This window comes from Xylocopa sonorina, chromosome 9, assembly GCF_050948175.1.
Source record: "Xylocopa sonorina isolate GNS202 chromosome 9, iyXylSono1_principal, whole genome shotgun sequence".
NCBI classification, from domain to species: Eukaryota; Metazoa; Arthropoda; class Insecta; order Hymenoptera; family Apidae; genus Xylocopa; species Xylocopa sonorina.
This window is the reverse complement of record NC_135201.1, coordinates 8,526,250-8,552,972: the sequence shown is the minus strand read 5'-3', so window position 1 is coordinate 8,552,972 and position 26,723 is coordinate 8,526,250. Positions and strand designations below refer to the sequence as shown.

At 47.0% G+C, this 26,723-nt stretch overlaps 1 protein-coding gene across 5 annotated transcripts in view; it reads right to left on the bottom strand.

Annotated features, from left to right (window-relative positions):
• Positions 1-26,723, bottom strand: part of Brat (tripartite motif-containing protein brain tumor) — a 78,059-nt gene that overhangs the window by 9,912 nt on the left and 41,424 nt on the right. For 2 of the 5 annotated variants that reach the window (XM_076901547.1, XM_076901548.1), the window contains one exon: positions 8,405-8,490. The exons of 1 other annotated variant lie outside the window; for it this stretch is intronic. The gene's annotated coding sequence lies outside the window, so the exon portion shown is untranslated. Of the gene's footprint in view, positions 1-8,404; positions 8,491-23,042; positions 23,192-26,723 lie in introns of those variants that run through there. 2 more of the 5 variants (XM_076901551.1, XM_076901552.1) reach the window with 2 other exon arrangements.

Here is a 26,723-nt window from a genome sequence, read left to right as displayed (position 1 = left end):
CTGCAGACGCACGCGTTTCCTCTTGAAAGAAGAAAGAACTGGAGAAAGAATTGAGAAAGTCGATCTCATCGATCGAATTTGGTTTTTCGTCGCTGGACGATCGATTCGCTGAAACGTTGGCGAGCAAAACGAAACAAAAAAAGGACTGATTTCTCCGTGTAACTTTATACGAGCAACGTGCCCTCTGAATAATTCATCGATTTTTCCACCAACTTTCCGATACGTCCAACGCAAATACATCAGCGAGGATCGATCCTCGATTTCGTTAAAAAAGGGCATGAATATTTAGGGTCGTTGAATACATCGATCTCTGTTTGGTTGTTAGGAAAAAGTGCATTTTTTTTTAAGGGTATGGGCCTTCGCTGGGTCTCCCTAGCGTTCAGTCGCAGAACAAACACGTTGGTACCGTACGTTTGGTACCCTTGAACTACTCGAGGCTGCGAACAATAAAGCGAGGAAGCGAACAGTTGATGCTTTTTTTTTTCTCCCCCTCCACACGCGCGATCAACTTCACGAAACAGAAGCAGCGGCGGTGTCGTTACAGTTTATAATGTCGGGTCTCTGGTCATCAGATGGGCAGTTTAAAGAGTCGGAGACAGGGAGAAAATACGACGCGCGCGTAGACGCGCGCGGAGGGTGCGGAGGGGGGAAGCCAAGGATCGAGGAAAGGATTACTGCGAGGCGCAGTAAAAGAGGAGAGAGGAAAAGAAAAAGAGGGAAAAGGTTCAAGCACCATTTGACCGATCTCTGAATCATCGTTAAACTGACCGTTACACGACGGCTCGTTAAATCGTATCGTGATGTGGGTGTGTCGGGTGGTTCGCACAGTTGAAACGACAACTTTTACATCTACGTTATTCGACCAAAAAAAGGAGGAAAGAGGAAGTGAAGAATTTTTTTCACAATTATCGAGATTCGTCTAAACGAAGCTACGTTTCTATTTCTCTTCGTGGTAATTAGTTGTTTCCCTCTTTCGATACGTTTCGAGGCATTTCGAGTGTCGTCGAGCGTCGTATCTGCACGCTGACAAATGTAAAAACGATGCAGTCGCGTAATTAATTCCCGCGCGATGCGTCTGCCTGGATAGAGCCGTTTCTACCGCGCAATCCTTTTGCCATATCGATTGCGGCCGGTACAGATACGTATCAATGGAACGCGCGAGTGTAAAGTAGGGAGACGAACGGAAATGTCTAATTTTCGAAACGAGCTTGAAATTGCCAGCTCGAGTAGAATTTCAATTAAGTCCATCAACTGATTAATATCCCTTTGGAACGAATTGTTTTCAACATGCCTCTTTCGAGCCGTGGCACGGAACGCCTCTGCGCCAATTCTGACGGTTCGTAAAAAACGCGCGACTCCACGCGTCGCAGAATCGTTGGTAACAGGTGAATCCGGCAAGGCAAACGCTAGGCGCCCAAAGAGGCAATTCGCTCAATCGGGATGCAAATGCCGCGCGCTTGAAAATAGCCGACTCGAGCATTTTCTAACGGAGGATGGTAGAAGGCGTAAAAAATGCACGAGAGCAGGTTTTCACGTCGGTAGTAACGGCGAGAGGGATTGTTAGAGAACGCGCATAGACCAAACGTGTGTCTTAGGCAGTGGCTATAAAGGGGCTGCCGTGGGAGGGGGTTGAAACGAGGCTGGCGAAGGGACGAGAAGCTTTACAAGGGGGCATCGACGAGGAGCGCACACCTGTAGCGCGTCTAACGATTATATACCGACGGGAAAGGCTCTGCAAGAGAGTTGGTACGGTTTGTGCACCGATGGAGACGCGATACCGTGCACAGAACTGTGATTCTTCCGCGATCAAGCCAGATTTACAAGAAAAGAACGACCTCCCTCTGCTCGCTACCGAGCAATCTAACTGACAACAAATTTTCCACGTGGAAACCTGGCTTAAAGAACAAGTAGACTTCCTGCAGCCACTGAATTCACAGTATCTCTGTCATCAATAATCTCCACCTGTAAAAATCTGACTCGAAGAAAATTAACGTATCACGAATAGCAGTGCTGTTGGCGCGTGGAAAACAGGCTAAAGAACCAGCTGAACTTCTTAGATTACACATCCGTGGACGCGTTGCCACTTTAAAGAACAAGTAGACTTCCCGACGCCACTAAATTCACGTATCTCTGTCATCAATAATCTCTACCTGTACGAATCTGACTTAAAGAAAATTAACGTATCACGGATGACAGCGCTGTTGGCGCGTGGAAAACAGGCTTAAGAACCAGATGAACTTCTTACATATCCGTGGACGCCAGTTTCCACGTGGAAATCGTGTTCGACAGGTTGTGGGGTGAAAAATTCACGGCAGCGATCATCGTTGCGTGTGTAAATCGGGCTTTAGCGAGACGGTTGGCGCGTAGAAAACAGGCTTAAGTACCAGATGAACTCCTTACGTATCCGTGGACGCCAGTTTCCACGTGGAAATCGTGTTCGACAGGTTGTGGGGTGAAAAATTCACGGCAGCAATCATCGTTGCGTGTGTAAATCGGGCTTTGGCGAAGCGGTTGGCGCGTGGAAAACAGGCTTAAGAACCAGATGAACTTCTTACGTATCCGTGGACGCCAGTTTCCACGTGGAAATCGTGTTCGACAGGTTGTGGGGTGAAAAATTCACGGCAGCGATTGTCGTTGCGTGTGTAAATCGGGCTTTAGCGAGGCGGTTGGCGCGTGGAAAACAGGCTTAAGTACCAGATGAACTCCTTACGTATCCGTGGACGCCAGTTTCCACGTGGAAATCGTGTTCGACAGGTTGTGGGGTGAAAAATTCACGGCAGCGATCGTCGTTGCGTGTGTAAATCGGGCTTTAGCGAGGCGGTCGAGGTTTCTGGACGGCTGAACCCGATGGATCGTTGCCACTCGGAATGGTTCCGGCGCCCCTGGCACCGTCGAACAAAGCGGCCACCCTGGGCTCTCCCGCGTGCTTGGTGAAACGAAAGAAGGGAAGCGTGCACCGCGAGCATCGGCCTTCTTAATGACGACAGAAACGTAATACGGAAACATGAGGGAACATTGTTGGCTCACCCGCATGCGTGTCCTCCTTACGCGCGAGAGAGCTTGTTCACGCGCGCACGTACACGCGCTCTTTAACGTCGATCTACGCGCGCGGACCGTGAAGGTAACGGGAACAAAGGGATGCGAAAAAAAGGAGTCGTTCAAGGGGAACGGATGCGAGAACACGCCATCCAAAGGGAGAAGGGAGGAAACCGGTATTATATTCTTCCGACCAGTTTCACGAAAATTCTAGCAACACCGTTTATGGGTTAACCTAGAGCTACCTGATTAGCCTCGTGGATGCGAATTATTTAGTCGTTACCTGCTGTTTGGGTAAAAATAGGGGATGTTACGTGTTTGAATAGTTTTAGAGGATGGAGTTAGACGGCGGGTAGTTCTCCGCTGTGCACGAGCGTGTGATGTAATCAGAGCTGGTCATTGTCCTCGGACAATAATGCTTTTCTCGTGGAGATTAATATTAATGAGCTCGCGAACACCTTGCAGCTGTTTCGTTTTCTTATTCCTCGGTCGCGGTTAACGATCAGCTTTGAACACCGCCGCGCAGACCTCTTTTTACGCCCCTTACAGTGGTGGCTCACCTCGACTTTATAACTGCACGACTTATTGCGATCGCTAATTAACGCTTACAACACAAGCCGCCGGGGCTAATTACTGATTACGATGCCATCCGTCACAAGAAGAGCTTCTCACGATCCGTCGTTGAAAAAAGGGTATGAATGGTGGGGGATCGCGTATGGGAGATGATACGTGGATAAAAGAAAAATCATGCTTCAAATTTCCTTCGTTAATTGCTACGTTTGCCGCTCAGGATGCGCTCTCTTGTTCGTTATGGAATATATTGAAAAATACGATGACCCAAAAAACGTTCGCGGTACCAAAATGTATAGAATCAGAGGAGAAATGATTTTCAATGGAAACACGTCGGATGAAAACTCGTGGGAAACTCTCCTATTTCTTTACGCGACGTTCCACGTGTTTTTCTTTGGAAATTGTTCGACGCAGCGTTAAAAAAGTGACCGGACGTATCGCGAAAATAAATGTTCTCAATTTGCCAGACGTCCGACGGGCACGTCGGAGAACGAATTGCGCCTGGTAATTTCGCGCGTTAATTAAGAGGCGGTCGGGGTTGCGAGGCGAGGGTGTAGCGGCCGTTGAATTTATTCGATTCCAACAAAATTCGCTCTCGAGAAAATTTCTTTCACTTTGTTTCGGTTCCATTTACGTTCGCCTTCGCTCGCTGGCTCGTTCGCGAATAAACTTTTTCATCGGATTTACAACGTGTTCCCACGTACGTTCCACGCGTTCCTGCGAACGTTCTTCGAACGGAGCGCGACACGGTGAAAAAAAAAAAAAAATGTTAAACGCTGCCTATCGAATGTATTCTCGTTGCCGCGTAAATGTCTCGGAACGTTGCGAACCGGAATCTTTTCGCCTTATAACAAATGTGATGCATCGACAAGCATTTTTCACGGGATACAAAGTTTCCAGAGCGCAGTAACTTTATTTACTCCGCCGCCATAGATTCTGAACGTACGAGGAAATATACCACCCGACGGAGCAAGGGTGAAAATTCTAAGGTTAATCTATAGCGGCCACCGTGATAAATCTTTCACACGGATGGCTGCTTTAAAATTTATTTCCCGCTCGTCGATACAAATCGCACTGCTGTTCGTTGCCTGCGTTCGTACAGGGTGTTTGGCGAAGGATAGAAAATGGACAGAAAATTGTGCGAACAAGAGGAGACTAAAGAATAGAAAAAGATGGCTGGATGGTTCGTTTTCGAGAGAAATGAGCCTGAATATCATCGTGCATGCGTGGCGTTAATGGTTCAGAGTACGTGGCAAGCGTTTCGTCAAGCGTGCGCTGGCCTTAACGCACGCGCACGCTGTCGAATCTTCGAGCTCGTTTCTCTCGCAAACAAAGCCTCGAATGCGATTTTGTTATTCTTGATTCTTGTTTTCTTTTCACCGATAGAATCGCTTTTTCAATTTTCTATCAGAGTTTCGTTGAATTACAGCGTTCGAGGAAAGTAACCAGGCGTTTTTAATATATTATATTTTTCAAGATTTCTTTTTGCTGCATAGAATGCTGGTGAGAATAAATATCTGAAAACTTGGGAGCTTCTTTCAGATGAGAATATTCAACGCTGTTCATAAATTTTCATGGATCTTTTCGACCGTATGTGCCCTCTCGTCGATGTTAAAGACCACTCTCCTCTTTTCGAGGAGGCCTGAACGTTCTCTGCTCTTACTAGGAGGCCCCTTCTGCGGATGATCCTCGTATCGCCCTTTCCTGTGTCGTGCAATTTTTTGTCGAGCAACGTCCATGTATTTTTAACCACCGCTCTGGCATATTCGCGAACAAAACCGTTCTTTACGCGATACAGAATGTCGCTCCAAGAAAATTGAAACCGTTCCTGTTGATACCTCGCGGTTCTTCGAATTAAAAATCGAACGTTTCAACCCCTCCATCCGAGAACCTCGCGATCGATAAAATACTTTAACCAAAACGAGTTACCTCAACGGACGATTAATCGCTTCTGCTCGAAATTTATCGCCTTTCACGCTCCGTCAATTTGCAACGCGTGGAAAGCAAATTCCACGAAAGATCTCGAGGATAATCGATCTCCGTTTTTTTCAGAGGACGTCTCGAGGTTTCGCGCACGCGAGGCATGCGAACGATGCTCGATAAAAGGAGCGGAAAAAAGGGGATCGAAACCGCGACAGACGCATGCGGTGTCTCGCGAAACTTGCGAACTGGCAAACTAGCTGTCGCACGATGAAATCGTTTCCTAACGAGCTGCAAAGCGGAGAAAGATCGACCGTTCGAAAAATCGGTTCCAGTATTACCTGTCCCAACCCCTCGAGCTTCGAGTCGCGACCAAGGCGCGACCGTTGCTAGCACATTTCGGTGGACGCATCTCGTTTTCGTGATAGACCGTGGCGCATCTCTGGCGGTTAAAATAAACTCGTATTTTTAGAATACCCGCATGTATAGCGTAGGTGCTGTTTTATCTCTCTGCACGCGACGCGGTCTGGAGGTATATTCACCTCCCTGCGACCTTCGATCCTTCTTACGTAGCCCGCAGACGAGCGTCTTTCCCGCGTTTCGCCAACTGCACGCTGCGCAACCCTCTCAGACTCCGCGCAACCGCGCCATTATCGTCGTCGATCGGTAAAACGGTCCCAGAGGACCAAAACATCGTTGCAAACATCTCATCCTTTCGAATCTATTTTTCTAACTATCCCACTGTGGCACAGTTACGCTTCAGAGGCTCTCGAGTGCTCTCACTTCTCTCTATCTCGTACAATCGATCCATTTTGATTAACGAGCTGAAATCGATTTCCAATAAGAAGCCAGTGAATGAAGCAGCAGAACTCCCTACCCTGCGAGAGGTCGTTCGAGATGTCGTGGAAACGTTGGAGGCGAGGTCCACGTACCGTTGGAACTTGGCTAGGAAGAGTAACCGATCCACGGGTCGCGTGGAAGTTCCATCGCGCGTTGGAATCGCGGAAACGTCGGTTAAGCTCGCTGCTGCTCGCAGGCATCGCCAAGAAGGTAGCAGGAGGAGGAGGAAAGCGGGAAAAGGTGGCGATGGGACGGGTTGGGCTCGCGGAGGATATCGCGCGTCCCGTGCGCGTCGCGTTTGCTCGCGTTTCTCGGACACGTTACATTTACGTCACGTGACGCGACCTCAGGCATCTATAACTGCACGCTGGCACGCGATTCACTCGCGGCGGGGGTACGCGTGATATGCAAGACGATCGCGAGAGGGTACGCCTCGATACTCGGTGTTCTCTCCTATTTTTTTCATTCCACGACCCCGGTTTCGAGCACTCGGAAAATTACACGCCTCCACGCTATTTATTACAGAGCGTTTCGAACGATTACGACGAGGTAAACTCGAGACTGAACATCGAACGTTTCTCTGGAGCGCGATATCGGCGGGAACGAGGATCGAAATTTGAATCGAAGAGAATATTGCTGGGCTTGTCGAAAGGGGATACGTAAAACGCGATGATAAAAATGTTCACGCGCAACGATATAAACTAGAAGGTATCGCGAATACTTTTGTGACGATGAGAAAGATGGGAAGTTCCTCGAGCAGTACGCTCGTAAAATAGGAACAGGTTTCGAGGCGAAACGATAGCGCTCGCCGTACACTGTCGGTCAAAAGTATGGAGGGACCATTCGTCTACTCGCGATAGAAAACTCAGGGGTTCCATAGCGCGCGACGAGCCACTCGTCCAAGAAATTTCGTCTCCTTCAGGCGATGCCATTACCCCGGGAAGAGATCCGACGGGATCACGTTCAGAGATGCGACGTGAAAAAAGGATCGCGCAGCCGCATGCATCGAGCTACGTGTTTTCTCAGGGCTTGGGAATGCAAAACGTTGAAAAAGATGACCGGGAGTTCGCAGGGCAATAACCAAGTTGCCGTGAGCTGGCTGCAAGGAAGAAGTCGACGAGGAGAACGAAGGAGAATATAAACAGAGAGCTCGAAGAAGCGCTGTATGAAAAGACAGGCGTCTACAAAAATCACTGTGCGAATACACGTATCGAGACTCGATTGTAACTGTGAATTCTTTCTTTCTTGTTCCGTTTAGCGCAAATCCGCGGCGTTGAACCTGTTCGAACTGTAGCTGGGGCTCGTCGAGATATATACGGAGGTGTGCGCCTACCTCGAAAGGCAAAACAGCTGGGACAGAATTGTCTGGTCGTGGTGAGAGCGCCCAGATTTAGAGGAGGCCACGAGGTTCGTCCACCGCGGAACACGCGCGCTCCCTTCTTAACCCTTTGTTGGCGAACGATGTTGCGGATGATGTTCGCCGCGAGATTAATCGGCCCTCCCGCTCATGGCGCGGCGTGGCAATTAAACGGCGTGTCCGTGCAAGGCCGTAAAATGTTCGCCAGGTACGCTGACCTGCCCCACGGTGATTAAAGAGAGTAAGAAACGCTCGCGGGTAGAAATGCAGTCGCGTATCGAATAACTGATGGCAGAGGACCCAGGCGAGGAGTGGAGACGCGATATGCAACGCACGTATACTTGACGTAATAAAACGTCCAAGCGTACATAGACAGGCGCTATTATTTCCATTTTCGTATCGCGAACCGCGCGGCGTTCGCCAGGCTCCTCTTCTTTTCTTCTCGTCGAGGCGGAAGGCGACGAGTTATTATTCGCTGGTATAAATACGAAGTGCGAGACTCGCGTTGTTGTTGGGTTTCGATCGGAATGGACGAGGAGTATTCGATGGAGACGCTCGATTTGGTACGAGGGGACAATTTCGTTGGTGATGATACGAGGAGAGGTTAGAAATATTGTAGGAGACGAGATGGCGTTCTTGGTTCACGCGAGTACATTATCGAAGAAGCCTGTAATACTTTACCCTCAATGAGCAACCCTTGTTAACCTCGTAATGGTCTCTCGCAGATTTATCGTTTAGAAGCAGCGGCTCTCGAGAATAGGACTCACCTGTAATCAGAAAGGAATTTATAATTACTGCTATTGTTGAAAGAAGATTTTAGTGATTCAAGCAAGTTATTCTTCAAGTTGAATCGAATGGTCAAGCGTTTCAGTCAACTCGTGGCCCCTTTGAATTTAAATACTGGCTTCGTTGAAATACAAACCGTCATTTTGGCCACGTAAAGTTTTCAATCTCGATTTCCTTCGATTCGAGTGTTTTCAGTTTCAATTTCGAAGAGTGTAATTGAAACGAGAGTAAATACGAGTGTGCAGACCGAACGAATTTGCACAGTTGTCGAATCAGAAGCATTCGCGAAACGTACACGCGCGAATAAGGTACAGGTTTTAAGGATTGATTGCACAAGATAACGGCAATTCATTTCACTCGCGTTCCATGACTAACGAAGTATTCCCGTACGGATGATACGAGCGATTAAACTGAAATTACGTATCGACCAAGTCCTGGAAGATTAATCTCGAAATAAGTCGCGACGTACAACCGAACTTGCACTTCTGCGAACGTAACTTCTAGGTAAAGACGACGACCGGTTGGACAAAGGCACTTTCCACGACTGACTTCGACGCGAGTGCCTCCTTTATGCGTCAGAGCATTGAAAATGAAATACACGCGGCATTGAATATTCATTCAATCAGAGAGCCAGACGCAACAGATAACAGTCATAAATATGAATCTCACAGGAATACAACTTTCCTCTTTTTCCTCGATCGAAAGAATTGCGCAACGAAAAAGAAACGGTGGAGGAAGAAAAGATATCGAAACTAAAAGTAATTCGCTAAGGTGTAATAACAATATTATCCGCCAAAGTTACAACGAAATGATGCCGCATCAATGTAGATACTTTTTCGCCTGAGGGCATAACGCAACGCTTTCGCGATACACTTCGTCCTTTTTTTCCCTTCCGCGTAAGTTATGCCCCGTAACGAGGAACATATAATCTCCATAACTTAAAGTAAGAAGTCGAGGCGCAACCTCAGCCGGATCGTAATGAAATGATATTGGCCATGAGACAATTACCGTAGCATTTCGCGCAAAAAAAAAAGGAGAAAAAAAGGTGACGCGAAACGCGCGATGGAAACAAAGTAGCGAACCGTAATCCGTGTATACCGGGTGTCTCTAAGTCCTCTGCAGAGGACGATCATCGCGAGACTTCTTCATCGCGTCGAGATAAACAGCGACGCGTGAACGCGAACGTTCCTTCGTTTTTGCTTCGAAGTCTCTAAATGCGAGCAGAATTTTTCAGGATAAAAATCATTGCCATTGGACGATGGAAAGTCGATGTAAGTGTGTGTAAGAGGTCCTGCAGCGCCAAGGCCAGCGTGTCATTTGTCCCCTTACATCCGCCACAGCTGTTTCCCTTTTATTCGCGACTTCTGTCATTGTTCCCTGCGGTACTGTAACGACCAATCAGGCTCGCGTGTGTCGACACGACCGTTTCCAAGAAATGCGAGCGTGCGTTACCCAGCGAAATACGCTCGCACGAAACGATTTTCATACGTCAGCGGGATGGTATTTTGAAAAATCTCGTGGTAAATGGCGTCGATTTTCAAGATGGCAAGCTGTTAACCTGCCCTCGGCTTATCTGGAGAACGGTGCCGCTTCCGCCGCCTCTCAGTTTCTTTCTAGCGAGCAATAGGGCATCAGAGTGCTCTTATCACTCGAAGGGAGTTTTCCTTTACCGTTTTATGGGACCCAGAGATAGGAATAACGATAACGATAACTTCGCGAAAGGAGTAGCCTGTATATACACGCTCGTATTAATACACGTGCAGGGGCCACAGCCGCCTTCCGGTTCCTATTGCGATACAGGATAGGAACCCGCGTGTCTTTCGTGCCACTGGTTAATTAGCTCGCTCAAAAGGTTCTGCCGTTTGCCTCGCGAATTGATCCGCTGCTCGAATCCTGCTTCACGTGCACCCCCGTTATTACAGATTATTCTAATATATTTCGACGATTTAACGCCTCGGTAATTCACAGATAGTCGTGGTGAAATCAGATCCTTTGGAACACACGCTTAGCACCAGCTGATTCTCTCCACACGCATTTGTCTCAATTTCTCGGCGATCCGAGTTTAAATTGAACGCTCGAACAAAAAACGAAACCTGCGCCAAGTACGACCTTCTACTTTTTTCTTCCTCTTTTTTTTTCTTTTTTCTCGTTGCCAGTAAATAAATGCTCGATAGTCGACGAATGGAATCTCGTTTCTTGCGGTGATCGTTCATCCTCGATCCCATCGTTGCGCAATTATCAAAGTAAAACCACCGCCAACGGCTAGCAAGCGTGCATATAATCGTCGACGGATCGTTTCGATGGAGTATCATCGATGCGAGGCGACCCTCGGTTCGGCTAATACCCGGACTGCGCTGCGTTCTAATGGAAATGCATGGTCCCTTGTTTATCTATGATAAGCAGGTTTAACAACCTATTTGCCTTTTACGTTACAACGTTTTAAACTCGCGGCAGAACTGGATTCCGTTGGCAAATATTTGCGTGTCGTTTTTACAACCGTGGAAGAAAGATCATACACGCAGAGAGGTGGTCTCTGGGCGAAGAACCTGCGAGAGAATCCATCGCTTTCGCGTGTGCGCCCAACTAATTTGCACGTGCAGGCTCGCGAAACGCGTACCTGGGCCCCGCTTCCTGAACAACCAGAGACACGTGTGCGCGCGCCTCGCAATTAATTCGACAGTTGCGAGCTAGAAACTAGTCAACGAAACTAATTGCCGCAGGTGATACGCCGCGTTATTGTCCGCCCTTTACAAAATGTTCCATCCGCCCAACGGAGAGGCGGATATCGAGGAGAGTGTACGTGCCCGCTATTATTTTTAATTACATCGTATTTTTAGAACGGTTCCATTTTTAATTGGAGACTCGTGTACAAGAGATTGGCTCGTTTTTGAACGCACGTTTCATCGAGCCGAACGAACGACGCGCGTCATCTTTGTGCTCTTATCGAGAGGAATTAATGCACTCTAATTCGAAGCCAATTTTATCGGATACAAATACGCTCGATTAGCTTTTAATTGCGTAATACGCGTCGCGTGTGCGCCACGTTGAGCGTGCCGATCGATGGGTGTCTCGTACAGATCGTCTTTCGTATTTATTTTTAATTGTCTGCGATTTGAAAATAGACCGCGGGATGATCCGCGCGAGCGAGAAGGAATGTTCGAAATTTCGAAGGTTTCGAATCGAGGATCGATCGAAGCGGAGGAAGCCACTCGAATGCTGGCCCAGGTCGATCGTTTCGAGATGGGACCGTCTGGGACGGTGTTGGTCATGGTTTCGAAGAAGAAAGTGACGTCACGCCGGCGGAATCGACGAATTCCATCGCGGAGGAGCTGATTCGCAAAATGACCACGCGCGACCGCTGCCCAATGACACCTATATAGGCTCGTTTCGCGCCTCGGCAACAAGTACACTGGACTTATTGCCAGTCTCGGTTTTACGAGTTCGGCTAAATTACTTTCCTTGACACGAATAAACTGAGGGCGTTTCGATACGAACTCTTCGCCCATCTACGACCGCGTCCAAATGGGAGAAATAGATCAGCTTCGCGCGTACAACATTTTCTCTATCCCTCGACATTGTTTTCTCGATGTACTCGAAAAGGTGAAACGTAAAAGAACAAAGCGTTCAATTGGTTACGAGCGCGACGCGTCTCTTCTCTAACGAAATTACGTTCCGTGCACTGTAAAAATATCAGTTCGTTTAAATATGGAAGATAAGAGAGGAGGACGGGACAGTGAATCTATTTAAATCACCCTTGACATTTACTCGGACTGGTTGGACGCGGCATTCATATTTCATTTTGTTCTTTTTTCGCGATATTGTTTTATTTTCGACGATCTATATTTGTGTCGCGAACAACATTGTCCTGCGATTTTTTTCCCCGTTTTATCAGCTGTTTACATATACAATAGCTAAATGTTGTGCTTCCTCGTACGTTTGAATATTCCTGAGCGTTACATAAAATATTGCGCGTGCATATCGAGTAATTAAAGATGTTACGACAACCAGCGCGCGTATTTCCAGCGTCATGCGTGGCCCAATTGATAATGGGGGAGCAAGGATTTGGTGAACGTGGAGGCCACTTCCTGCGATAATATCGTCCAAGTTCCACCGTGTAACTTCCTGGCTGCAGATAACTTCGTCTAGCTATACTTATCGATTTAACTTTCTCCAAGCTAGCAATAAACGAATTCCACGCGTAATCCATCCGATTCATCGACAAACTCGCTCCTCTGCAATCTTTAATACCATCTTTCTATCTTCGCATAATTCAATTAATCGCTTTATTGATTTTTACGTGTCGATCTCGCGTGTGTCTCTCGAAGTTGAACTCGAAATATGAAATTTTTGGTTAAATCGACGGAGCTTCGTAAATCTGACGCGAAAGGTGACGAAGAGCGCAGCCACAGCGAAATTGAAATAGCGATATTCGATAGCGAGTCGTTATCTTCGCTCTACAGTGACGAACAAAGGATAATTTCAAGCGTAAGCGATACGCATGAAACGACAATACTTTGACGGTTAATCGTTTACAGCTTGTTACCACGGTTAGTATTTTATCGAAGAATAAATGCTCGCACTATCGAAGAAAGAAAAGGATTACAATTAATTCATGACAGCATGAATTTACGAGCCACATATTAAATACAGACATCAAAAGTCTGAGAGCACACCAGCGCAATTTAATCCGTGGAACCTCGAACGAAAATCCTTCGTTCGCGTTTCGAACGCCCGCTGTTCGTAGAAATGATCCGCTCGTCGTTCTTTCGCGCAACGTAAACGGTGCAATATTGTTCCGCTCGCATTTGCAATGCAATCGTGTTAATGTCCTCGTAGCGTCCAAAATACTGTAAAGCCCTGGACGTTCATTCGCGAAATCAAATTCCACGGGTGAACGGTTTAACGTCCCCCGATTCTACCGGAACGAATGAAACGTTTAACCACATTTGCCATGCGTAACAGGATATGGGTTCATACAGAAGTACATAAACGTAATATGCAGGAATGTGGGCCACGTAATTTCGTTTGACTCCGCCATCGAACATTGTCTCGTCTCTAGCCGTTTTCTGGCCAGAAAATTAATTAAGTCTAGAGAAAACGATCCTCCGTAGAACGCGATACAGGATTGGAGAACTTAACGCGGTTCGATTTGTTCAGAGATGTTTCGCAAAAACATTGTAATTCCACTGTTGATGCGTGCAAATCGATCGTAAATGTTATTTTGGTGGTTGTTTAGTGGCGATTCGTGTTGATTAGAGAGCGGTTGCAACGCGATCGGTGCTTAACAGATCGCGCGGACACCACTTCATCGGTGGCAGAGATTTTCAATGCCCGCCGCGGTTTGATTTACGGCACATCGATACGTCGCGACAGAGAGAATTGTGGTTTATTACTTCGCGGAATAGCCGGCAGATAATTTCGTCTGTTTAATCTGTTCGCATGTCCCGCGCGGCGCAGGTACGTGCGGCGCATCTGATATAACGCTGCATTTTGCAACGCCGTCCGCATCGACGCCTTATCAACTTCCGACGATAACTAGAACGACGCCGTGAAACGTCGATCGTTGGATTTCGCGCAATTTGTAGCAAAACAATAGTGCAAACAACACTTTACTCGGCTGTACCTTCTCCATCCGACGAGGCCCTCTTTCTCGCGATTCGATCGCCAACCTTCTCATTATCGTCGACAAACAGATGATATCGTTCCAAGGATCGTCCCGATCAGTCATACCGATACGTTATCTGTCTAAAAACTGGAACGCAAAAAACGCGAAAACTGGAACTCCTACGATCGAACGCGAGAGAAACGAGAAACGATTCCAGCCGTAGGTCGCCAATTTACCGACCGAGGCGGTCCCACGATATTATGTCCCTGCTTCGCGTTCATTTCTCAACGAAATACAGACGAATCATTTCCTAACTTTAATTCCTGCTTATGCTTACGTAAAGGTACGTTCACTCGATGCTTGTGTATGCTCGCAGAACCGCGATTCGTTCCACTAAGGCTATAAAAGTAGATATTTCTACGGCAGTGAAATGTTCCGTACCGCGTCGCTTACTTTCGTTCGCTGCTACACGTAAGTGTACGTACGTGTACTGGACTTACGTGGTCGTGTAATTGAGGCACGCAGCCGCCACGGGGTCGTTCGATTAAAAAGGACCGGTTCGCAATTAATCGATCGACTCTGGGCTGAGTTCGGCGCGGCGTCCTTAACCTAGTTCTCGTCACCGTTACCCATGAAATTACTGATCCTGCGTGCGCCTTTCGCACCGGCTGCGTAGTTTCCATTCCGCGTGAACGACGGAATCGCTGATGACGGATACGGATGGTCCAAGAGCAGCCAAGATCTTCGTGGCCAGCCAAGGACCGACGCGAGGTAAAACGCTCGAGATTCTCAAGGCTTCGAGAAGGCGGTATCGAGAGACGTTCAGACGACTCTTTCGAGAGACTCGTCCCCGTCCGTGGACGCGGAGGGCGAGTAGGGGCATCGGAAGAGAGGCTCCTCTTAACCCGGGCACGACCACTTTCACTTTTTAACCGGCGCGCACGCGTCCGACGCCGAATTCTGGGATTACGCTAGGCACGAGGAAATGAAAGTTCAAGCAAACGTCGCGGTTCGCGTGAATGCCCCGCGTAGAAATTCGACGGAAGGAAAGGCGCAGCGACGTGTCGTAGACGAAGGTGCCTCGAAAGCGTTCGAATTCGGCTCGCACGTCCAGGAACAGGTTGGAAATTCGTTTCGTCGGCTCTCAATCGTTTATCGAGGCGACAATAAAGTGGAACACACAGCGATTCTATAAATACCCACCACGCGCTTGCACACCACTGGAATCCTATTATTACATACTAATTAATCTCAACTGGCTGCGACTCGCTCGTTATCTCCGTTAACATGTGTCGCGTGGTAATAATCTCGGGAAGGATAAGTGCAAGATCAATAGGAAGGCGAGTACCTAGAACGGGACATCGTGGTTTCGTTATTTTTTTGTTATTTTTTTTACAACAGAGGTGAATTTCACTCCAATTACTCGTCGCGATGGAATGCGTAATAAATACATTCTGTTAACCCGAATATCCACCCGCGATTCCAACCGGACGGGCGGATTGTATGATAATTACATTTCACGATTTCCAACAACGACGCGCCTTTTTCTTTCGACGGTTAAGCCAACCTACTTCGCGGTGTAATTGCGATGACGGCGCTGTGCTAATTATTTCCAGCGAGCGGCGCAAACTTCGAGACCACGTTCTCACGGATGACCGACGGATGCAGACCTCGACGAGCGAACAATACCATTTTACTCTCGTCCGTCCGTGTCTCCTTCGATTAAACGTGTACGAAATTCTCAGCAGCTCTTTAAAAAAAAAAAAAACAGAGCACACGCTCAGACGAAAATCGAGGTCGACAAAGTATCAACGACAAGATCAAAAATAACAACTCTATATATCAGCAAGCGTTAAAAATGAAGAGACGAGAAACAATTGCTGTCTCTGGTGTCCATTGTCCTGCGCGAGCGTTGCGTTATCATTTCCACGGGTGAGATCGAGCACCACGCCATGGACAGAATTGGTTCCACGCTATTGATCTGGTCGTACGTGTACGGTACGCGCGTATGTGGAACGCGTTATCGATACCGTCTGTTTGCGAGCCTAAAGCCCACGCGTGACTTTTAAAAGGGACGCGCGCGTCGAGGAAAACGTTCGAGGCACAGTTCACCAACTGACGCTGGTGGTAGCTCGCGGAAATCTCCTCGTGTCTGGGTTGTCCGACTTACCGCGCGGCGGTTACGCGGAAGTTCGACGCTGGATCGTCGCATATGACGTGCCCGTGACGCTTTCACACGTAATACTTTTTACGACCGTTGGGGAGAAGAACGAGGAAAATGGTTCCGCGCGTTACGCGTGTACCGTGGTAAAAAGACACGCGCGGCAAAACTTTGCTAGCGCCTATCTGGGCCAACGGAGAAAGTCGACTGTGGCCACGGGAGATGTTTGAATTTATTTTATTTCTTCGAATTGCTATTCGACTCTAGTTAATTGGACTCGTACGAGACTCCATTTCGATGTCAGAAAATCGCAACGTGCATCGGATCGATCAGATGTATCGTGTACAGTAGCAAGTAACAGGACGTTAGCTGCTGAGAGAGTGATGGAGATTTAGTCGAGAGATGTTCTAATGGTAATACGAGAGGTGTTCGATGTGAACGCAGCCTTAGTTCGGATTCGAAGCCACGTTACGAGCAAGAGAACAAGTTATGAGGTAACAGCACGCATGGGAAGACATACCCTTTCACTTTGGCATTTCACTCTCGCGAGAACAGAGAGAGGCTAACTGAGATGGTACGAGCTGACAGCCAGCGAAAGTGTAAAAAATAATTGCGGAACACCGACTGTCGCGAAATATGCGAGGTCCTGAATATTTATAGCGAATTCTGCTCCACGGATTCGTCCTTTTGCCCACGCTGAGACGTACGCAAATATTACCAGCGACAGTTTAATGGTACCTCGCGGGCATCCCGTGCCACCGTCTCCAGCCGCTCTATTTTAAAGATTAATTTTATCGTACGACGAGTGACATCGCGACGCGGACAACTTGGTTCGTTACGAATCGCGTTTATCCGTTTTACCATCGACACCCATGCGCGTTTGCATAATCGAGCGAGACAGCGGACATTCGAGGGACCGTTTCTGTATTAGGTGAAATCTTTGAACGAATCCGCTGATAAGTCCGGTAGCCAATGGAAACCCGCTTCCGAGTAGACGTGATCAGCGTCAGAGATACGCTGGAGGCACGTAACCGTGGTAACTTTCCCACAGTCGGATCGAATCGCGATTAATATAACCCGCGCTAATACGCGCGGTAATCCAATGATCCTGCACGCGTACACAACGAAAGGTAATTACCTTTCTTACCGACTGCACAGGATTACGCAAGGCAAAACGGGGGTCCGGTAAACGGCTGCAGGAGTGTACAACGTGCTCGTTAATATCCGGTTAAGAAGTCTTGGGAACGATTCTGAAAGTCGAAGCAAGACGAAAACGAAGAGCAAGAAAGTCACGTTCGAAGGTTCGTTTTCGAGTAAAACTAGTTTGAAACTTTGTTGAGAATGCGCGCGCTAATGCCAGCGCCACGCTTGACGAGACATCCATGCGATCGTGCGTGCGCGCACATGGGATCTTTGAGATCGTTTCTTTCGAGAACGAAGCGATAAACGCGATTTTGTTATTCTTCGATTTCGACTCGATTTTGACTCCAGAATTAGCTGTGAAATTGTTTTTATTGGCAATCGCGTGGGACAGCAGGTATACGCGGGTTTTGAAACGGGATCGCGAGACACTTTCGTATCTTGGGGCGAGCAGATAATCCGAATCAACAGCTTGCCAGTGACAGACGTACACTTTTGCTGCCTTTAAGGCTCGTTCACACACAGATGCTCCTGCATATGGCGCGATCGATACGGAAACGAGTTTCGTACATGGTAATCTCGTTAATTAGATGCGTCACGGTCTGTGTATCCTATCTGCTCTGTCTAGAACCGTGTCATTTGTTTTTTGCCACCGTGTCTCTTTTTTCCCCCCGCCTCGACGCGAAGGAAGGCGAGACAGAAAAGAAATGCCTACGGAATTACGAGAAATAGAAGAGAGAACGTCCAAGCCGCGAAAGGAAATGCGTTTACGTTCGATTGTGCGATTATTGCTTTGGTTGCGCGATCGTGTAATATTCGATTGAACACAGGCAAGAACAAATTGAGCAGAAACTCTCTCGCACAGTAATACGCTTTGGATAGCGAGGACAGAATTAATTTGATTAAACACGAAAATTTGATTTCACTTCTTGCGGATATATTGAGTTCAAGATCATTTACCGGACCATGAACGCTTTTGCCCCGTAGTAATTGATCTTAACCACACTGCTTCTTGTTACTTCTACCTTTAAAAGTGTCCTATAAAAATTTCGAAATTCCATCGAGGCAAAGCTTTCTAGTTTTTTTTTTTTTAATTTTTTTTACACAAAGGTGCCTGTGAAATTTCAAGGCGATCTTCGCGCTCTCTCATCGAAACCATATATATATTTCCATGCTTAATATTCGTTGACCTAGAATATCCTGGTATTTCAATGTCGACCAAGGTCACTCGCGATCATTTAAAATTCTCCCTTGACTGAGCGTACGCGAGACTTTCCTTACTGGAATTATTCGACGATTCGGTCGTAAAGGCGACGCCAATTCACACGATGATGAGATTTATCGCCACTTATGTCTACAAGCACGGAATATCCGCGCGATGACTGTGAAGGTATCAATGTTATCGCGATTAACATCAGCTGTTCCCCGTTTTAAGGAATAATGGCAACGATTATGAAGGATAGATTAATGCCACGGGTCGATGAATCCGTTTCGAAGCTCTGTATAATGTAATCTCGAAACTATCGAGAGACGTGTGTTTAAAAAATAGAGAATAAAAGATTACGAGTCCTCGACTAAAGGGGAACGACGCGTGACGCTTTCGAATGGCACGTTTCTAATGTATCTCGTGTACTTTGGGAAAATGGCCGTTCGGTTCCGAGAAAAACCGGTTTCACTCGTAACAGAAGAACCCTGGAAACTCGGACCCGAATATTCCGCGCGTCATTCAGGAATGCGAGTCCTCTTCTTAAGGAAACCGCCGTGAAAAAGCCGATGGGAGCCGTTGCCGTGGGACTTGCCTTGAATTTTCGAGAGAAGATCGGTATAAAAATGTTGGTCGAGCGGTTCGAGCGATTATTATCCGGCTCCTTCGCTGCCAGGTACGTTTCCGCAGCACAAATATTTTTACAGGCAATTGTGAAAACTCAATAATGCGCGCGAGTGGTTAGCTCGAAGCCCGCTTGGCAAATATTTATAAACTCCATTATCGATTTTCCCGTAACGCTCCTCAACGATTTTCCAAACTGTGGCCTATCGCCACGGCTACGAACGAGCGATCGAATCGATTTTAAAATACCTTCCACCTCTTACGTTTACCAGCGACCAATAATAAGCGAGATAAATTCTATTAAATGCAATTTGTCGGGTACGACGTTTAAAAAGAAAAAGAAAAAAGAAATTGCGTTCACCGTGCACCCCGTTTTCCGCCTATTCAGATCGCCACCGTGTTTAATATTTATAAAATTAACGTATTCGCAGGATAGACTGGTGGACACGCGGGTGTTGATCCATGTTATATTCATAGAAGAGATATTATGGAGCAATGCTAGGATAGACACAAATGCTGGACACATTTCAGCGATTTAATCCTTTGACAGACACAAGGCAGTGGCGATCGATCGGCAATTAGCGGCTCGCGTATACGTACACCGAATGAATTAATTATTCGTGGGCTGGTTCATATTCATGAATATATATCAAGCGCGCCCTAACGAGCGAGTTTAAAAGAATAATCTAAATTCTTCCGCTCGTAATACAAATTTCTATGCAAACAGCCGCGCATTTGAATTTTCCACTAGCCGATATAAATTAATATTGTTACAGAAAATATTTATAGTTCCTCCGTTAGCAAATTCTATAATACGCGTACGATTAGCGTGCTCTGACAGCAGCGTCGATCATGACGGAGTCAATCGCACGATTTAAAAGGCACCAAGCAAACGAAAAGTATGCGAGAAGCAGCGCGAAACAGGAAACCGATCTCCAAGTGGGAATTTCGAGAGGAAAACTGAATAACGACAGTCTAGATATAACATATTGATCGATCGATTAAACATTCCCTCGGCTAGATGGTTCAACGAATCTCTAATCGAACGGAAATTGATGCAACGCGGTTACGTGACACATTAGCGACAATACATTAATCGCGGCGACAGGTCGAGAAAAACAAGATCGCATCTATCGATTTTAAACAGCGCGCATTACGATGCCGTGTCCTTCTCGCGCAATTTTTCAGCCGCGATCGTGACAAATAAATTTGTTACAGGAAAGATGGACGGCTGATGAGAATAAGACGAGGACGTGGGACGCGGTGCGACAGCGTTCGTAGGCTTCGTTTCAGAGGAAAACGACTCTGAATATCCCGTCTTTACGCGCGCTGTAATGGTAAAGGCCCATGAGCCATACTGAATGCTACGTGACCAAATCTCCAGCATTATACTCGCGCGTTTAATCGATTCGTCGAGTCGTTTACCTCAAAAAAAAAAAAAGAAAAGAAAAAAAAAGAGAAGCTTCGAATACAATTTTGTCGTACTCTTAGCTATTTCTCAATTATCGAACAATTTCGATCGATTAACCCAGCCTTGTTTTCGATTCCACGTGTATTATTCATCGATCAGCTGCAGTCTAACAAAGTATATAGATCGTCATAATTAGAGGCGTGTATCGCGTAATGATTTTCAATTATGCACGAGGAAAAACTGTACAGCCGCACGAGTAACGTCGAACGGTATACGTATGTGCACGTTCCTCCCGAGCGAAGTGTATTTACGTGGAATCACGTAAAAATGACTCATCGTGTTGTCACGTACCGTATATCCTCGTGTTATGAATGAAATGATTCTATAGACTCGTCGCGCTTATCAAGAGTTTCCTTCCGTTTTAGAAGAATCTCAAACGTTCACAGATATACGAGTGTGATCGATTTCCATTACCCTGTGTTTCATCGTGGCCAGAGTATTATACAACCAACCACCACCCGCGTGTATCCGTCTTCTGGACGCTCTTTTAGGCTTTCAAATCCGTACCATCGATATTATTTTATTTTTAATACGAAACAGGGACGAGGATCGTGCACGAGTCTCGAATTCATCGGACACGCATCGAAGGGATAAAGGGGACACTTCCGTCGAATAGAATTTTAATAGCACCCTCGATGGCGGAGGATTCGACGCCGCGTTCAAGGTCCTCGTTTCCTCAGTTTTCATTCTACAGGATGGATCACGAATCACAAATCAGAAAACTAGATATCGTGTTTAAACTTTTTCCAATATTTTCCAACACTTTAAAACAATTTTCCATTGGAAATTAAAGTACGTTTGTTAGTAGGAATTCGACTTGATTTTTATTTTTATTTTATTGCTCGTCCTGTATCGTTTCTTTCCACCTAATGTATCGCGACGAATACGAATGCCGTTCACTGACAGAAACCTCGTCAAAGAAACAAATGCCCGCGGCCTCCGTCAACGAACGGGTACGTATTTCATTCGCGAATGAATCATCGATTTAACAATGAGTGGAAGACACTCAGCGGTTGTATATACGCGTATAAAATCAGACTTTCACGTAAATCACTTGGCTATCTCGATCTCGACGGGCCTCTATTACCGCATATCTGGGCTAATATCGAAATCCAATTACCACTAAGCTAGACTGCGACGATACCGCGCGAATCAGCAGGAATTTTCATAATCCTTCTTAATCACCTCTCGCTGTTGGCGTGCAAGCAAGAAATACTTCGGAAATATCGCGATTTTAATACGCCCCTGTCGTTAAGTTTCGCGAGTTGAGGCTCGCGAAAATTATTAACTATCAAACGTATCCGTTTACGAGTGCGCGCCGAACAATTTCATTATCCACGCTGTAACGGTATCGTTAATAGAGTTTCGAACAATCAGATCAACCGAAACGGTAGATCGTTACGCGAAATTACTGGAACTTGACATTACCGCATCAAAGTGTATAATTAATGAGCACGCGTTTGAGTAATTATCCACCGTTACTGACAGGGGCCGGTAAACGTCACGTATTTTCGAATATCACTCCGAGAACGGCGTCTAATTAACCCCTCCTCCGCGCAGCAACACTTTCAAACTTGCGCAGAAATAATAAGACCGTGTATAATTATTCCGAGTCATACGCGAGACGCGACGTCTGAAGACAGAGGCTCGTTTAGCGAAACCAGCGATCACGCTTTCGCGCAAAAAATACCGTATCGCGGTAAAATTAGTTTGATAAACGCAGGCGATTTTATTCGATAAACAGACAGCAGACCTCGACGAAAGAAACAACGTTTCAATTATCGCATCTGAACAGGATATCGTAACAATAAGGGGATACATTCTGGGCAACGACCGCCATTTTCTAGCATTATTACAGCTGTTATTTTACGTTAATTAGTAGGGAGGTATTTGTTTATGTCGATGGTACAAGCAGCTAGGTGTTTATCGCAGAAAATCACTGTCGTAAACAGTTTGGAGTGCCGTGGCATTCCTAAACAATTATCTGCGATTGTTATTGTACGCTTGAAAGAGGCGTAAGTTTGTCAATGACGTGCGAAATGTCAGGAGAACCGTAAACAGAGCTTCTCGTATCTAATAGCCTGATATAAATTACGATTTCGTTGAACAATCTCGCGAGGCGGTAAAGATTATTCTGGAATCTTCGAGCTTTCGCTGTTGCTTCGCTTTAATCGAAGTGGATCAAGAAGAGTTCGACGAAAACAACCGCGGAGGAGTGCGTGTAACGACTTACGCGTTCTTTCTACGTTCTACGTATACGCGAATACGCCTCTCGCATTTATTCAGAACTAGAATTGTACGCTTAAAAGTGTACACATGGAGACTCACCGTAAACACGAGGATAATCCGTACGCAGACGAACGGAAGAACACTGTCCTTCGGTCAAAGAATCCTTCAATTCAAGCGTGCACCGCGTATATCTGGCACATGTTACACAAAAGCGAGCCAGAGTAGTAAAAATAAAGGCGAGCGTCGAAAAATCCACCCCCTCGAGTCGTACGATGCGGAGTAGAGAGGTCTGTGTATCTTCTCGAGTCACTGGTCTGCTGCAGTCCTCGTTCAACGCATCCGTTTCACCATTTAGCACGTTTAAGGGGCACGCGTGCCTCGAGAGATCGGTTTCTGAACGCGTAACGATGATCGTCGCTGAATTGCGCGCTTACCCCTCGCAGAGGTGATCGTTAAGGTTAGGTCGCCGGTACGCGGAGCACGCACGCACGCACAAAACTCCCGACGACGAACAATCCAAAACTCGTACACGTCCGCCGGCTGTTCGTAGCTCGATTTCAACCCAGACTGGCCGTGGTCACGGGGGAAAAAGCACGAAAACACCTTCTTCTGGGAACCAAACACACGCGTAGAGGAGCGCCCAGCCTGTGTAGCAGCACTCGCGTCGGTCTCAGCCCGCCAACGTACGCATACAATAATACACGAGACACAAACTTGGAGCGGAAACGATACGCGGAAATGATGTACCGTGCACGCACACCGAGCCGACTGTTGATAGAAAAATTTGTTTCGATAGGAACAGGAAACTCTTTCCCCTCTATCTCTCTTTCTCTAGCTCTGTTTTTGTCTCTCTCGTTTTTTTTTCTTCTCCCTGCCTAAAAACTGGGAGAACGTCGGTGCATGGAGTGGAGGGGGTGAAAAAAAATCCTTGGCAAACGATCCTCCGTGTAAACGAGCACGATATTACTGTTTCGTTCGGGCCTGTCTTCCTTTTAGCCGGCAACCCGGTTCATGGACGCACGCTCCGTTTCCGTTCTCTCCTTCGATCCTTCCTTTCTTCGTTCCTCACGGCTCGGCCGCTGCTACGTGACTAACCGTTTGTTAGACGCTTACGCCGCACGAGGCGCGCCGAAGGCGAACGAAGGGGGACCCGACGGTTCGTCGATCGGAAACGACCCTCGGCTGAGGGAGCCTTCCTTTGTTCAGGCGAGACTATGCAGCATGGCTCGTAACGTGCTTTCTCTCTTTTATACTCTTTTCACCTCCTTCCTTCTCTCTCTCTCTCTCTCTCTCTCTCTCTCTCTCTCTGCTCCTTTTCCAACTGGCTCGATTTCTCTTTCTGTATTTTTTCCTCTCGCGGTTCTCTTACCTTTTTCCCCACTTTTATCACGATTCCTTCCCTCCTCCTTCTCGCGCTTATTATTGCACCGTGTATATAACAGTCGGTAGATCCTCTCGACTCCTCGCTCGCTCCCTCGATTTTTTCTATATCCCTCCCTTGACTCTGGGCATCGCTCTCTTTCATCCGTTCTCTCTCTCTTTCCCTCTTTCCTTCTCTCCCTCTCTCTCTCTCTCTTTCTCTCTTCGTCGCTCGTTCCTCCCGCTTCGCACAGTCTCCAATGCGAACGATCGCACGGTCTGTTGGTAACTGAGACGACGACGTTGGTAGAAGGCGAGTTCACACACGGCGACACGGCGTCCCGACGTTGGTGACGACGGCGATGGCGGTGGCGGCGGTGATGGTGGTGGTGGTGATGGCGGCGGTACCGGTAGTGGTGGTGGTGGTGGTGACGGTGGCGTCGGCGGCGTCCCTTCTCGTCGCGACGGACTTGGTGGGGGACGCACAACCACTACCATCGGTTACTGTACTCCCTCCGTATCAGCCCTAGGGTTGCCGTACGGCATCCTGCACAACCCCACCGATATTCTCCCCGTACGTAACCATCCTGTCGTCCATTGACGGCCGCTTCCAGCGGATGCGTGAATCCAAAGAAATCGATCGGACGTTAATCACCACCAGGGCGTTAAGTGCCAGTTATTATTGCATGGATCCGAGGTCCATATCCAAGCGTGTACTGGACGAGTCAATATTTTCTGCTTTCCACGATTAATACAATTATTTTAGACGAGGATGTCGACGAGGACTCGTTCGAACGATTGATTTTTGGTTACGCAGACGAAAGTAAGAAAGTAAGAAGCGGCAACGAACACAATTGGTAACGAACGAACAAGTGTGAATGGCATTGCAAGCGTGGACGAGCGTCGACGATCGCGATCCGTCTGTTGTCGGTGGTAGATCAAAGGGAAATACATATTCCTCGCGTTTATTCGTGCCCACAGTGCATACACAGAGTCTATACCGGTTTGTTCACGCTGATTCGCGATGTACAGCGACATCTGTCTGGAAAATCGATTTGGCCAAATATTTTTTGCTAAATATACACGATCGTTGTTACTCGTTTGAAGAGTCAAAGTGTCTCTCGACGAGAGGGACGCGGTTCAAGCCGCAACGAGTTACTAATACATCCAGGGATTAAGAGTCTACGAACTCAAGGCCGAGAGTTACTAAACTTAGCGAGTAAGAGTAGAATCAGTCACAATTCAGAACTTTCCATTCCGCGATGTTAGTGAGCTTCCAATTCTGCGAATATTAATAACCAGAAGCAGCTCCTTTTTACCTGCGCTCTCCTCAAGCATTTATTGTATACTTTGAACACACCAGGACTGCTCGTAAGCCCCTTTACCGCAGTCCCAATGAATGTTTCATTCCCTATTCACGTGTACTTGCACGTACGCGGTAACTGAAGTTTGACAAGTTCTACCTTCACGCATTTTCCCACTACGTGTAATGCACGCCGGCATTTCTGATTCTATTCTACTTCCAGTCGACAAAAGAGCGAACAAAATGTAGTTGGATACTTATTACGAGTTCTACCCTAGACAAGCCATCAAAGTTTACTCCCAGTTCGCTCCATTTCCCCTCTGCGTATGCTCCCGATATTTCTAAATTCTTCTATCCCCAGCTATTTAACGGGTGAGTAATAAACAAGAAAAAAAGTGCTTCGAGTCGCACCTGTCCGAGGATCGCGAGACGTTTCACGCGACAAACCGTATCCTACGTATGCATTTTCTCTGCTCGATATTATACTCCGTTCCGTTTCGAGTAAGCGGATATACAAAGGGCCAGGGATTCTCATTTGTCCGTCGATCGAAACGAAAAACAGACGTGGATTCGAAAAGCTGACAAATTGGACCGTACGAGGTGGACAAGTTGGCGCAGTTCGCGAGCGAGCCGGGAATGTTTTTAAAATACGACTGGGAAATTTTTCAACGTGACCATCTGTTTCGGCGAGCATGACTAAAGTGTCTCGATAAGAAAAACGAATGACGCAAGTATTTATTATCGGAGCGATACAGGCAAACAAGGGCTTGTTCTCAAAATGTACACTTGTTTGCCAATTAAAACATTGCATATTCCTGTCTCTGAACGAGAGACGCGCGCTAATTTTCCATTGAAACGATTTTTGATTGGATCAAGGACAAAAGGGGTAATTAAGACGATTAAAATAATTACGCCCCGCGATGTCTTCAAATTATTCATTCCTATTATTCGGACTACTCGTTCAGATGTGTCTGCGCTCTGTCACGGTCGTAATTGAATAACCAGGGCGATAAAACATCGATCATTTATTTACCGACGTTTCAATGCAACAAAAGAAAAGTGCAACGCGGGTTTCGTAACCGAGTGATTACTTTCAATTCATAACTAGTTCAGCGCGG